A 16708-nucleotide genomic window follows, 5' to 3' on the forward strand; every position below is an offset into this window, starting at 1 on the left:
CGGTCTCATACAGCACGCAGAATTTCCATAAAGCAGACAAACATCCCCCGCCGTGTAAAACGGCAACTACTTAACCTCTTAGCGTCAGCTGTTTGAGTCGTGATGAAAATCAGCCTAATCTACAACTTTCAATTTTTAAAGATTACACACCTTCGAAGAAAGTGCTGTGTGTGACCATGCCAAAAAGAAGCAAAACAAAGGAAGCTTGAAAATCATTATTTTCAAGCTTTACTTTTACTTTATATTATTTTCAAGCTTTATGCAATACTGGTATCTTATAATTTTGAACAGTTTATTATTATTATTATTATTATTATTATTATTATTATTATTATTATTATTATTATTATTATAAATAAAAAATGAAGAAAGAAAAGTATCAAAATTAATATTAAAAAGACCTAAAAAAATTCGTTGTCGCTCACGTTAGTGATGTTCGTTGTCTCGCATGAGATCCTCTCATTATGAGGAGACGTTTTTATTTTTGTTACTAGATGGATTTAAATAGTAATAATTACCTTCGAAAAAAGAAATATAAGATTTGATATTAGTGGCTTCTACAGATAATACATTATCTGGAAGAAAAATAGCTGTTAGAAATTATGCAACTTTTTACATGTTGCAGTATCAGTGTGTTTCTGTAAGCATGTTGAGTATACATGTCAGACCATCTTCAACAAAGAAACAAAAATGCTGATTACTATGTAAAAGTTATCCTATATTGAATATTTAACTAACTGTGGTGAGAAGACAAGACTGGTTGGTGATTCCTGATTTTGTCAACTTCCAAATATTTTCAAAATTCACACTAGTAGTGTTTGAACAACAAGTGAATGTTTTTATTTAGAATCTCCATCCAGAAAATTAAAATTAGCTGAAATCTAAAACTGAATGCGTTAATAAAATATCTAATTCTTAACTTGTTGAAACATGTAGACAAACCTACGACCTACGTTGTTAAAATCTGATACAAAGAGCGAGAGATAGTGTAGTACTACGAGGGGTAGGGTCTACACACCAATCCACGCAAGCTATGTTTTGTTTACGTATGTGAAGTGAAGCAGTTTATTACTCTGGCAGTCATTTTGAACTATCTCTGATCAGCCCAGTTCAGACGAGACGGTGTAGGCACCACACATTCCATCTATTATTCAATCATCCTACAATGGGCGAGTTCGGCTGGAAAAAAAGCAAGGAAGAGAAATTTCAAAATATGCAAATGTTATTTCTAATTTAAATTTTCTAACTGCTTCTGAAAAGACTGATAGAAGGGAAAATTGAAGGAAGGCGACCAATAGGAAGAAGACGACTAATGCTGCTTGATGATATAATGGAACAAGAAGATATCAGGAAATGAAGTAGGAAGCAAGATACAGAGGAAATTGCAGGAAGAGAATCTGTTGAGTTATACCATTGGACCTGTCAAGAGACAGAACACTAATGATGATGATGATGATGATTTGCTTCTTATTAGTCAGTCACTGTAGTTCTCATGAAGAAAGAATTTTGGGAAAGGGGAATGTAGTGTGTTTTAATCTTTAGGGCTCTAACATGCATTTTAAAAATATCGATATATTCATGGAAAAGTTGTGCTTCTCTACAATAGAGTTGAAATGAAAGTAAATACGAATGCTTTTTTTCTCTACTTTTGTAGATGGGGAAGAATTTCTTTTTCACATTCTCGTGAGATGATGTCTGTGTTTCTCTGTTATGTTGGTGCGGTTTTTTACCCATGTATTGTTTCTTGATTTTCGTTTGGAGAGTCGATTTTAATGCTCACTGACTTGAACTCCCACTTTAATTCTGAGTTCAATTTTCCCAACTTCGAACACAAATTTTTGTTGGGGGGGAGGGAATGCACGATCAAGTTATTATCCAAATTTGACCCTTTTTACTGCCTTTTCACTATTTAATATGTTTCTGGTTGAAATTGTGCCAAGGCTACAATTTTCCTTAATAACCACGTCCTCATGATTACTTAAGCAAACTTGGAAATTTCTTCTACGGTCTCCAATCAATTATTTGACCTATATTTATTGATGCCAGGTTATACCTGATTTATTTAACGGTATTTATTTTCATTCTCCTTTATTTACAGCTAATTAGTTGTATAAGTTCGTTTTTGAAGTTTTGCGATTTGGCAAAAGAAGGAGAGTGTTTTAAATACATCTGTGCAAAATTTCAGGAATTATCTACAGCAAAATTGAAAGAAGGTAGTTTTATTGTTCCGGACACAAGAAATTTATAAAGGATGAACTGTTGAAAAAGATGCGTGGAAAGCTTTGAAAGAGGTGGCGACCAAATTTTTAGGAAATCACAAGCCCCCCCCCCCTTAACTATAAAATGATTGTGCTACAGAAATTCAAGGATTTCGGATGCTCCATGAGCTTAAAAATTCACTTTCTCAACTCTCATTTAGTCTACTTTTCTGAGAATCTGGGAACTGTCAGCGAACAGCAAGGAGAGAGATGAAAAGATAGTATCAGGGCAGGTGGAATGTCAACATGAAGGTGGACTATTGCTGGTTGTGGTACAGAGACTACCCGGGAAAATAATTTCACAGAAAGCGTTCAAAAAGAAGCTTTGAAGGAAAAAGAAAAAGACACCGCAACGAAATATAAAGTACGTACTAAAGATTAATTTTTAATTACTTTAATTTTTTTTTTTTTAATTTTAAATGCTGTTATTTTACTTAATATAATGCGTTTTAAAGCTATTTTACTGTAATATTGAGATCCATTTTGTGAAAAATCCTTACATGATAGAGAAAATGGAAGAGATGTTTGAAATGAGCTGTCAAAAATAAATCAGAAATGGTTAATAGTTTCCAGACACCTTGTCATGACGCAAATTTTGCAGGCCTGTGTAATTTGACTTTTTTTATTTGTGAATCTTTTTCGGATGTATTTTTTTTTTGAATTATTATACATTTAATTTTCTTTTTCCTGATTTGTATTAGTTGTGGTTTCCTGTGATCATTGGATATTCGTTGACTATTTACATTATATTTTATTGGACAGTCTATAAGCTGTCCTATATACTTTATGGGACAGTTTATTGAGATAGTCTATAAACGTACTAAAATATAATCAACAATTATTCATCTGTTTACAGTGCGTTTCGAATTTCCATGTGCTAATTACTTCCTTCTTGTCATTTTTTCTATTCACGTGTCATCCTAATGAGTCATTCTAAGTAAATGTACAATCAAATTTTCGTATGAGTTAGTCTCAAGTAATGTTTCTTGTGTTTCATACGTTGTCTCATGCAAGAATAAAAATAAATATTGGTGTTGAAGGAATTGGCTAAGGAATTTAAACGCCATTTATTTTAAGCTTTAGTTAGTTAATAAATGTGCAATGGATAACAAAATAACCATCACGATATATAAAGTACACAAATCATAATAAATTCTCGTCATCCATATCACAGAGAAACTCCGGATATTTGACTGCTTTCATCCAAAGCAAGAAAACCGCTTGTATACAAAATTGTGTGTTTTGTTTCGAATATTCTTACAACGATTTACAACATACATCTAACTTTAAAATCAGGTAAAATAACAATTGCAGGAATTATTATAAAGAAGCGATATATGTAAACAATGATCCTTCGCATAATTGTTACATGCGATGCAGTCATTAAACCACAGGCAATATACACGTAAAAATATATATTTTCTGAATGAAAAGGTGTGCCTTAAAACTTGTAATTACCATATAGTATTGTTATTAATAACATTTATCCAGATTAAATATAATTCCCGCATATATCTTGTTAATAACTGACATCATTCAGACATCTGGAAACGATCTAATTTCACTAATTGGTAATCTTCTAATAATTCTACAAAATTTAATTGTGCTCATAATATTAATTAAAAGATGAAATCGTTATCTTCGCTTCTTTGAATACATTGATTTTTCAGAGCTTATTGCATGTCTTCACATTTCTCTCCTTCGTTATGTGGAAATAACGAAAAAAAATATTTGTACTCGTCTTAGATTCTTTTCAGAATATTCGATTTTTTTTTTTAGATTAATTTCTTACTTAAGTAAGAACGAAATTAGTCGGAACACTAAATTAGCTTTATACAAGACAGTGTTCAAACCAGTTTTAACTTATGGATCTGAGAGCTGGGTCAGAAGTAAAACACTTGACCAGACACTAGAGACCGCAGATATGAGAATCCTGCGAAGGATTAGAGGCGAGAACAGATGGCATCAATGGCAATATCATATTAAAAACGAGGATATTAGGAAAGAACTTGACATTGTCAGCATCCAGGAATGCGTTACTAGAGCTAATCTCAGGTGTTATGGTCACTTAAACAGAATGGGCGAAGAAAGATTAGCAAAACAAGTGTTCTCTGTCAGGTTGGCAGGAAAAAGACCCAGAGGAAGACCAAGGTATAGGTGGATTGGTACGGTACAAAGTGCCTTAGACGATAGAAATATAAGATCTGATAATGTTGGAGTCTTGACAAGTAACAGACTGATTTGGTGGAAAATTGTAGATAGGATGTTAGTAATGATACAAATTTTTCATGTAGTACTATCATATCCTGTACACCGCTAAGGGTACATGGTAGGAATTTGATGATGATGATGATTATTAATTTCTCTTTTGGTATTTTTTTGGTATCCTGAAAGGATCATACATAATTTCAGTAGAAGAAATATTTTATTTTATGGGGGTGGTGAAAGGACGCTAAGGCATCCATGGAAGTTGAGAATGAATGTCGCTAACAAGGCGAGGAGGGGACTTGATTTTTTTCTCAATAGAGTAATGAGTGATTGGAATGGGTCATCTTCGGATTTGTGTGTGTATTTAGCGTGAATGAGGTGAATTGTATGGCTTTCTTGATGAGTTCCTGACTCCATGGAGGTCTCTCTTAATAATAATAATAATAATATTATTATTGATAATTTTACAAATGTATGTCATCCCTAAAGACTAAATGTTACACTTCTTGAGGTAGTCGTATAGACATATTACGGATAATTTTAATATTTAAAAAATTTTAAATTGAATGAGGTAAGGAGTCTGCGAAATGAGTTATGTGTGTTAGACACAAGTAAACAGGCCTGTCTGATTATTTCTTATAAAAGGTTCTTATTTGCACATTACTCTTACAGATGCAGTCTTAATAATTGCACACACATGCATTTAACGCTAAATTCTTACATCACATGACATTCCTCTTTACTTATGCTCTCACTGATTGAAATGCTAATAAATTTCTAAATTGTCGTGCCGTTATGATATATATGTTAACACCTTTAAAATAGTTGTAATCATTTCAAAATAGAATATAGCTTTACTTCAAAGAAATCTATTTTTATTCTTGGAGATGTTAAGTTTCATTTCCAGCAAAAGATTAGAGGCGAGAACAGATGGCATCAATGGCAATATCATATTAAAAACGCGGATATTAGGAAAGAACTTGACATTGTCAGCATCCAGGAATGCATTAGCAGAGCTAATCTCAGGTGTTATGGTCACTTAAACAGAATGGGCGAAGAAAGATTAGCAAAACAAGTGTTCTCTGTCAGGTTGGCAGGAAAAAGACCCAGAGGAAGACCAAGATATAGGTGGATTGGTACGGTTTCTGAACCTGTACCCAAAACCAGTTTTGGGTACAGGTTCAGAAATGTTTAAGAATTCTGACATGCATGACTAAAATAAAAGAACATAAGATATTTATATTCTGATATCATAATGCATAAGAGCATTATCTAATCTTTGTGTATATATGTGTGGGTGAAGTTTGGAGTCAATATCATTCATATAAATAAACAGAAAAGGAAAATGCATCTAAAAATATATTTATATTTGGATTAAAATAACTCCGTTTCACTGAACTTAAACGCTGTTGCATCACAATATTGAATATAATCAGCACGCAAGCATAGCCACGCTCTCTAATAGCGATGATGATATGATGACACGAATGCTGCTGCCTATTCATTGCAAAGGCGTTTTTAAGTTTCTTCTCTTTCTTGAATCATCTTCATCCAACATTTTTTAAATTCCTATAACTTTCTCTTTCCGCATCATCTTTGTCATCTTCTCACTTTTGGAATGCAAACTGTACAAGGACTTCCCGTCTATTTTTTATCATCCTAACTACTCCTGATTAATAGTTAAGAATTATTGTGACCCATTTAATGGTGTTATCCTTTATCTACTAGAAGTGCAATTTTAATTTTCTGACTTTTTTTCCATTACTCGTTGATATACTCGTGTTCTAAGGTCTGTACTTTTTTAAGATGATAACCAAGGTCCCGTAGAATGTGTGAGTGTAGGCATTACTACGGTACAATAATGTGAGAAAAATAGTATAATTCTCACTGTAATAATGTTGAGAAATTAAATCGAAACATATCCGATAAATGTAATCAAGTCTTAACAACATCAAGTTAATTGGAGTATACCAACAGTTATGCGAATGTAGTTAAAAAGACATTATCACATCATGTCATATGGCATATCACTGTATTTTTTACTACATTTTACAATATTCCCACTGATTACAAGCCCTCTGAATCTCAATGGATTGAGAATACATATTTGGACATGCATTTGATTTCAATTTTGCATCATATATGTTGGGCGAATGCGTTAGGTACCTCTATTACAGGTATGAAAGGTATAACTCTGTGAACAATTTAAATTCAGATGTGGTGATTATCTATTTTTTGTATTTGGCATATATTTTCATCTAAATATGTTATGGGACATTTCGACTAAGTTTAAAATCTTTGGTAAAAAATATATTTTCATGACTCAATAAAAAAAATAAAACAAATATATAAAAACAAAAAAAAATTAATAAATTAAACTAAATAAAACAAATAAAGAAAAACAATTTCTTTGTAGATTCTCCAGATCATTAATTCCTAAGGAAAATTAATACTGTATTAAATAATAAACTTTATGGAATCAAAAATGCTTACCACAAATGGTTGTATTTCAGCACCCGTTACATGAAAAGTCTGAAATTAACAGAGGGAGAGATTAGAATTCTACTTATTAATCTCACCTACTGATTACGAATACAATTTTCTTTATTTGAATATAGACGCGTTGAGTTAGAAATCTGATTATCATAAAGCCTCTAAATGTCTTCATATTTTTATATTTATATTTAGAATATGAATGGGAATATTGTTAAAAAAAAACCACGAAATAATCGCCTAAAACTTTGTGAATTTATAGCGCATTGATTGAAATAATCAATCAATGCGCTTTTGTTTGTTTGTGTTTTTTCAAAAAAGCTTAAAATTAAAATTGAGAAAATTTAAGTTCACAATATACATTTCAAATTTTAAATTTTTAAAAAAGTCTTCCGAACATTTACAAATTCTGAAAATGAATTCTTTAAGAATTCATTTTCAGAAGAGGTGCTCGGTATAACATCAGGAAAGGGGCCTCCCGGGGATAAGGAGGCATGGTGGTGGAATGAGGAGGTGAATTTGGAGATCAGGGAAAAGAAAGAGGCAAAGAAAAAATGTGACATGACTTGAACCAGAACCGACAAGGAGCCATATAGATTAGCGAAGAAATGTGCAAAGAGAGCTGTGGCAAGGGCGAATGCGAGGGAAGTTGAAGAGGTTTATGAAGTACTGGAGAGAAACGGTGGTGAAGCTAAGTTGTTGAGAATAGCGAAAGCTAGAGATAAGGCCTCGAAAGACAACATCACTTAAGCAGATAAAGGATGCCACAGGAGTAGTACTACAAGAGGAGGACAAAATCAGAGAAATATGGGAAGAATATTTTCGTAATCTACTAAGTGAGGAGAATCCAAGAAAGAGGTGTGAGAATGGCGAGGCAAACGAAGGATCGGTGCAGGACATAAGCAGAGAGGAAGTGTATTGGACACTGAGAAAAATGAAGAATAGAAAGGCTGTGGGGGCGGACCAGATACCTGGATAAATGCGGAGAAGATTGGGCAGCAAGGGCGTAGACATGTTATGGGATCTGATGAGGAAAATAGCCCAACAGGAAAAGATACCAGAGGAATGGAGGAGGAGAGGTATGTGTGACTTCCAAAAACAGGAAGTCACACATACACAAACAAAAACGTGTTTCCACTTCAACTCTATGATGTTGTTTTGGACAGAAACCTTTAAAGAACAATAATCGAGTTCATTTTCCATTTCCATGATCACAAATGAATATTTACTACAATTCGTTATATTATTAGTATTATATTATTATATTATATTATATAATTATAATTCGCACAACACACATACACAAAATACAATTTGATGGGTGACCCTCAAATTGTATTTTGTGTACGTGTGTGTTGTGCTGTGAATATATGGTTATAAATCAACAATTTTGGAATATCAGTTTCACTTATTTGCATTCAGAAGTTCGGTAGTATCAAGATGAGCCATTCTGGAGAGAAAGTAAGTTAATGCTTCTTTTGCGTAGTTTAAACATAGCAATCATCCTTTCACTAAAATTTCCAATAACCAAAAACTTTGCAATAAGGATGACATTTAATTAGCAAAATGTAATGAACTTTAAGATCTTAAAATTTTAGCCAAATCAAAATATTCGGATGAGTTATGTATATGGGAAAGAAACACAACCAGAGATTTTGTGCTTATATCTATGCTCAAAAATATATGTGTTGGTTTTGAAAAAAATAAAAATATGAGCCTTAATTTTACTACAGTAACAAATTGCCACAATCAAAAATGAATAAACTTTCTCAGATGAATTCACAAGGTAGAAAAGCACGTGATGCTACTTCCGCAACCATAGGAAAGTATCCACAACTGTGGGAAATCATCCCGTTTGAACAATAGTGCAAATTCAACAATAAGAAGATTAAGGAAATAAAAATAGAGTGTATTTTTCACTTTGTTTAATTTATGTATGTTTGATTCAGAAAATACAATATTGTTAATAATATTTCAGTCAAATAAAATGTGTAAACTTAAATCAACAACTTAGTGTCGTTGTTGTGTTATGCAAGTTTAAATAGACCACATACATTTTTGAAATCACAGCAAATTCACACACAATTTTTTTTTCTGCTCAGTTATTGTGCTTAGACTTTGTAATTAAATCTAACATTTAATTCGAAAAGTAATGAAGTTTAAGATCCTAAAAATTTAGACAAATCAAAATATTCGGATGAGTTTTGTATATGGAAAAACGTGTGTGTGTGTGTGTGCAGACACCATTAATTCCCAGTAATTAATTATTAAAAAAATGTCTAAATGCTGACGCCATCTCTTGACTCTAAAAGTGACGTCAATGACGCATGGGACCCCCAGCAAAATTCCAAACATTTCATATGCTATCTTATCTCTAACCATCACTCACAATTCTATACGCAAACCATTCACTTATCTACATCTCATAACAACACACACCCATGACACTGATGTCGCTTCCCCAATTTATCATACCCCTATTTGATTTAAAGTGTCTGACCAATCACGGCACGAATCCTTAATCACTACTATAACTTCCTTTCCACTTCAACTCAATGATATCACTTATTTACAACTAACAATTTAGGCATTTCCCACGCCATGGCCACCGAGATCGCCTGATCTCAATCCTTGTGACTTTTGACTGTGGGGATTTCTTAAAAGCATTGTGTATCAAGGACATGTGCCAGACATTCCAATTTTGAAAGATCGAATAACGTTACACGTGAGACAAATTGTGGAACAGGAGATGACGGAAGATGATAGGAAACGATATGTTGCCAGCAAATCAATTCCGATATGTGTAAAATATCGTGCACTGTATGCACCCCAGGAACACCATTCTGATGTTCCTGGAACATCAGAATGGTGGTCATATTGAACCTCATTTGTAATTAACAATAAACGTCATGAAATTGATGTGTGCTCTCTCTAATTTGCCATTTAGTCATTCATTAGTCACACCTACTAAAATTAATTTGGCAGCGCCAAAACTTTCCCTGTTGGCAACTTTAGGTGCTATTTTGTTTTTCGTTAAATCGAATTCCCATGTTCCACTGTGTACATCTACCGAATATTGGTATGTTTCGTCCAATACATTACTCGCTAGAGGGCTCTAACACTTGACGTCATTTTATAATCACCCTGTATATTAACATTTTTGAAAATTTTTATTATTAAAAATTCCTTATTAATGAATTTTAGAGATTACAATGTTCTACTATTGTTAAAAAAATATTTTTGTGTATGCGTTTAAACTGTTTTGTGCTTTTAAGAAAGTAAAATTTTTCGCAAAAAGTTTTCATCGAAACATATTTCATGGGGACTCTGAAAATATTTTACACAAAATCGCCTCATACTCATGCTGCGGCACTGGTAGTATATCATGTTCAAGTGTATCAAATGCTTTGGTTAAGTCAAGCAGTAGTATAAGGACAACATACTCGATTTTTTCGAGGCTTTGTTTGTTGCATCAGCGATATCTTCTAATAAATTGATGGTGCTTTTTGTTTTCAGAAAGATGTATTGGTTTTGTGAGATGATGTGGTACTTCTGTAAATAGTTGTGTAATCTGGTGTGTGTTATTTTTTCTAGAATTTTTCAAATTACTGGTAGGGTAGCTATTGGTCTTTAGTTTTGAGTGTCGTTTCTTTTACCATGTTTGGCGTAATTTTTGCAGTTTTTAGATGTTATTGTGTATTAATGCCAGTGTCGAATATTATGTTCATGAGTTTCAAAGGGATTGGATTTATTTGTATAAAGTGTGTTAAAAGGTCTGTGAGTCTATTTTTCGATCCTGGAGTGGTTTTTGGTTTTAGCTGTAAGAGTGCTTCTTTCAGTTTCTATTTTGTTACAGGTGGAAAATATATAGCTTGTTGTTGACTTTGTGCCAGTAGTTTTTTGTTGATCGTTGGTAGATTGTCTTTTTTGAGTTGTGTGATATTGTTTGTGAAGGCATGGTTGAATGAGTCTTCTAATTCTTCTTGGTTTCTATCCTGACCGAAACTTTTTCCAGTAAATTCTTGTGCTGAAGTTTTCTTTTTTCGATTACTAATTCATAAATGTAGCCCATGTTTTCTTCATGTTGTCGTTATTTCCATGAATTTTGGAAGGTAACAGTGTCTTTTTGCCCTAGGAATTTTTGGTGTTAGTTGATTTCTTGTGTTTTCGTATAATGTTTGTAAATGTGTGCTACTGGATGACTTTTTTTTGGTTTTTTCCATAGATTTTCTTTTACAGTAATACTATTTTGTATGACGCCATTTATCCATGGATTATTGTCTGTTTTTCGCCTCTTTTGTGTAGGCTTTGTTGCTTTTTCGTATATTTTTGTCAACTTCAGCTGGAAATTCTCATATATAATATTACAGGATCATTTATTTTAAGTAGGCAATTCCAGTCTGTATTTGTTACAAGGTTGTCGACCATGCTCTTTAATATGATCGAGTTTTGTCGACTTTTGTGGTGGTGGTGGGAGGGAGGGGGGGTAGCTAATGTAATAAAATGAAGTTGAGACAAAATAGCGATCCGTAATTTTGACGTTAATTACTGATGATGTGTATGTATGGATGGGAGCCCCTTTGTTGATATGTTCAAGGCATGATTGTGTTAGTGAATGTTGAGTATTTCGACTCTTGTTGGGGAGTTAACAGTTTGTGTTGTACTGACTTATATATCAAGGTACATGTTGGTGGTTGAAGTTGCCTGGTCAAGAGTATTTATATTAATGTGTCCTATTACGATGAGCCTATGTGTTGTACGGGATTCCATGCCACTTAGACATGCTTCTAACTCATGCAGAAAGCTGAATTGATTATTATCTAGGATCTGTATATTATGTTTTTTGTGTATTTGATACTATGTTTGTCGCTATTTGTGATTTTCAAAATTAGTGTTTCTGCATGTTTGAAATGGGTTTGTTTTTCAGTCACATTGTATTTTATTTTGATAAATGCCACGATGCCACCTCCACTTTTGTTTGGTCTACATGAGTTGTAGGTTTGGTAATTATTAATGATGTATGCGTAAATTTCTATATAGTTTATTGCAACTTCGGTCAGAATTAGCGCATCCATGTTAGTCAAGGTGTAGTTGAGCAGTGTTATCAATGTAAGCCAGTATTTTTTTATAATTCTTATGTTTGTGTGTATGACAGTGATGTCGATATTGGTGGAAATGTTGTCTGACCATTTCTTTATTGAGTCAAATACCTTGAAATTTATATTGTCTGACTGGATATGTTCGCCTATATTTGAGATCTCCATTATATAGTTTTTAAGTGATTTCTAATGTTGTTCTTAAGGATGTGAAGAGTTAGTGTTTTATATTGGTAGGCTATATAGGTCGGATTCTCAGTTAGGATCGATGTTGTCGGCCTTGTGTTATTGCTTGCTGCAAGAATGGACTCTCTCAGACTTCTGCTGGTAAAACAAGCGATGATGCTGGCGGTTTCTCTCTTTTTTTTTGTGGGCCTTGGTTAATAGAGGCGATGACTGTGGTTGCGATTTGAATACCAATTTTGCTGCCGATCAGTTGCACTATGTTTCTTAAATCTTCTGTCTTTTCTTTTGGTATTCCCTCAATTTGAATTTCTTTTTTTCTTTCATTTTGTATCATGTGCTGCATTTGATACTTGAGTGTATTTAACTCTTTCCACAATTCGTCATTTTCGCGATTGAAAGTTTTCTTGTTTTTCTATCGCTACCGCTAATTTTGTCTTTATTTCTCGCACGGTTCCTAACATTTCTTCAAAGGTCATGTTACTGTATGTAATGTTCATACTCCTGGAATTTTTTTGTTAATTTGCTCCATGTGTGTAGTTAGAAAATCTTTAACCATAAGTTTGAACGAGTCTCAGTTGTCTGTAATTTAGGACCAGGAAGGTACTTACTTTGATGTGCGTCGTTGCTTTTCTTTGCCGTCATTTTCTCACGATATTGTAGACATTAATATTTTTTTTTATTTTTATTATTACATATTTTTATTAGTACATATTATTACATTTTTATTATTACATATGATACATACATTACATGCATTTGATTGCATATGATACATACTTGATTACATATTTTTCTTTTAAAAAATCAATCCTTTTTTATTATTAAAATTATGATTACATATTGTGATTACATGTTTACGACACATAAGATTACATATTTGCAAGGTTTAATTCTGTTTTTTTATATAACAATGAAATTCGTACAGATTTTTTTCTTTCTTTTCTTTTTTTCCCTTTATAATAATAATAATAATTTTTTTTTTTAAACGTTTTATTATGTCTCAGTATAAATTACATACAATAATAATATTTACAATATTTACAATAAGGTTCATACAGAATTTTTGAATTTAGAATATAATAATAATAATAATAATAATAATAATAATAATAATAATAATAATAATAATAATAATAATAATAATTTTTTTTTTTTTTATAAACGACTTATTTGTTTTTACAATGAAAATGATAAGGTTTACTATCACACAGAGTATCTGCACACACACAATGAAAAACATATTATCTTTTCTGTACAGTACGAAAATTCGATATACAAAATGCAGAGTACATTTTATAAATATGTATATACATTTTTTTAAAGTAGCTAAATATGGATTGGCACCAATGTGCACACAATTCACAATACAATGCAGTAATACAGCATACACACACAATTCAATAATAATAATAATAATATATATTTTTTTTTTACATTTTTTTATGTCTCAGTATAAGTTACATACAATAATAATATTTACAGTATTTACAATAAGGATTATACAGAATTTTTATTTATATTTTTATTTTATTTTTATTTTATTTTATTTTTTATTTTTTTTTAATTTTTTTTTTATTATTTTTTATTTTTTTCTTATGTCTCAGATGAATTGCACACATAGTTGCTGTAATAATTATATGTATATAATATTTATAACGCATTACAAGTGTGTATAACAGACACTTGCAAGTTAGTAATTTTCTTCCTCGAAGCTTAGCAGAGCTTATCTGAGGAAGATAATAGATGACAGAGGGTGGTGGTTTCATGGTTGTGTTCCTATAGTGGTCACAAGCCAGGTGTTGATTTTACTGTTTGTTGGTACGTGCTTGAAAGACTTCGACTGCTATTACAGTTTAACTTTTTTTTTTTTTTGTGCAAATAGGGTTGGATTTAGACATAGTGTGTTTGTTTCTTTGTGTTCTTGTAGTGGTAGTTTTTTGAGAGGGGGGGTTGTCGTAGGTTTGTGTGTGTGTGTATGTGTGGTGGGGGAGAGAGAAACAGGAATTGCTCTAATTTTCATTCTCGCTATAATATTTATATAGTGCCTGTTTCAGCTCTCTGTATGTTCCTAGGTTTCTGTTGTCGAACGGCAGTTTGTTTATCATGTCAGGTACGTAGAAGTTTCGGGTGGCTTTGCCGTTGTGATTGTTGTACTTATATGTTATGTAGTTTGTTGACTGTGGTCTTGTTATTTGATATTTTGTTCTGGTTACTCTATATGTTGGGCTGTAGTAGTGTTTTAACATGACTGTGTAGTGGCGTAAGTGTTTCACCTTATATATTTTGTGTTTTGTCCCTGCTTCCTGCATAAGAGTGGGTTGTTCCCAGAATATCAGTTTTATCATTTTATCTTGCAACCATTGTAGCCTGTTAAGTCTGTAGTCTGTGCAGAATGCGTATCATGTGATTGCATATCTTAAAATGTTTTCACATAATGCTTTATAGATTAGTATTTTTATGTGGGTTGGGGGCAATGTCTTTTAATCTGTATAGTTTGCTTGCTATTATCCTAAGCTTGGTATGTAGGTAGTTTGTATGGCTATTCCAACTTTGATCTGCATCGAAGTGAAGTCCAAGGTAGCATGTTGTTTTCACCTGTGTGATGGTTGTGATTTTAGGTTCGGCACTTTGTGTATAGGAGGATGAATGTTTGATAGTGAGATATTTAGTTTCTATCGGCAGGGTTTGGGGGTTTTTGAATATCATTAGCTTTGTTTTTCCAGGGTTTATATATATGCCGTTTTTGGTTAACCAGTTAGTGATTTGATTGATGTCGTGTTGCATATTTTTGTAAGCGATTTTTGCAGTGTTGTGAATGGATACTATGGCAGTGTCGTCTGCATACTGGAAGATTTTACTTTTTAGGGGGAGTTGGCTTATGTCGTGTGTGTATATATTAAATAGAATGGGAGATAGGACAGCTCCTTGCGGTACTCCACAGGTTACATGTACCTCTTTGCTGTGTGCTGATCCTATAGGTGTGATGTGCTTTCTGTTTTTCGTGTATGCTTTAAACCATTGGAGTAGACGACCTCTAATTCCGATATGGGTAAGTTTCGTTAACAAGGTTTTATGTGTTAGTGTGTCAAATGCTTTTGTTAGGTCAATGAATACCACTAATGTTATTCTGTTTTTATCCAATGCAGCATTTATTAGGTCTGTGAAATCTTCCAGGAGTGTTGCTGTTCCTTTATTTTTTTGAAAGCCATATTGTGTTTTGGGTATGATTTGAAATTTTTCAACGTATGTGGAGAGTTTCTGATGTACAATGCGCTCCATGATTTGGTTGATTACAGGCAGCGTGGCGATATGTCTGTAATTACTTATTATGTTTCTTTTTCCCTGTTTGTGTATGGGTGTGATTAATGCAGTCTTCAGTGTTTCAGGTATGTGTCCCGTTTCGAAGATTTTATTTAACAGTTTTTGTATAACTGGAAGTAGGTCGGTTGAGTGTTTCTTGATGTCTTTTGGTCTGATTCCATCTATCCCGGTCCTTTGTTAGGATTAATTTGTTGAATTTCTAGTGATAGTTCTTCTTTTGTTACTGTGGGGAACCACATCGATTGGGTTGCTCGTGGACCTAGTGGAGAATGTTCGTATGTGTGAGGAAAGGTTGTTTCTTGTAGCTTTTGGACAGAGTTCACGAAGTGCTGATTAAAGTTGTTTGCCAACTGTTTGAGGGATTTGGGGTCGCAGGCAAAGCTGTGTTTTATTGTTTCTGTGGCAGTGGCTCTGTGTATATTGTCCAGCATTTCATTAATCAGGTGCCAGGTTTCCTTTATGTCATTCTGTGCTGTTGTTAATTTGTTGCTGTAATAGTTTCTTTTTGCCGTTCGAATCTGGGTTGTTAGGAGATTCCGTTTTCTTTTGTATTCAGCTTTTAAAGCGATATTGTTCGGTGACTTCTTAAGTTGTTTCCATAGGGCATCTTTTCTTTGTATGTCTGTTAGTATGTTGTCTGTTATCCATGGATTTTGTTTCGTTTGGGGGCGTATTTTTATTTTTGTTAATGCTTTGTTGTATATTTTGTTAAATGCAAGTTTAGGATTATTATATACAGCTTCAGCAGAGTCTAAAGATGCTATCTGCATCCAGTCTGTTTTTCTGATTTCATCGTTCACTATTGCTTCGTTTACAATGCTATGATACTGTTTTGTAGTCTCAGTGATTTTTATGGGTTCTGGTTCAGTGTGCAACTGCATATATAACTGCAATAATAATAATAATAATAATAATAATAATAATAATAATAATAATAATAGTGATAATTTTACAAATGTATGACATCTACAAAGACATTTTAATTCATATAATTTAATAGACGTTGAAAATGCATCCAAAATTAAATGTTTCACTGCATCGCCTAGGAGGTAAGACATATTACGGACTAACGTTAATATTTAAAAATATTAAATAGAAAGTGGTAAGCAGTTTGCAAAATAAGTGACATAAATATACAGGCCTGTC

The sequence above is a fragment of the Typopeltis vanoorti genome, chromosome 14 (genome assembly GCF_054136105.1).
Source record: "Typopeltis vanoorti isolate ZY-2024b chromosome 14, IOZ_Tvanoo_1.0, whole genome shotgun sequence".
Taxonomy (NCBI): Eukaryota; Metazoa; Arthropoda; class Arachnida; order Uropygi; family Thelyphonidae; genus Typopeltis; species Typopeltis vanoorti.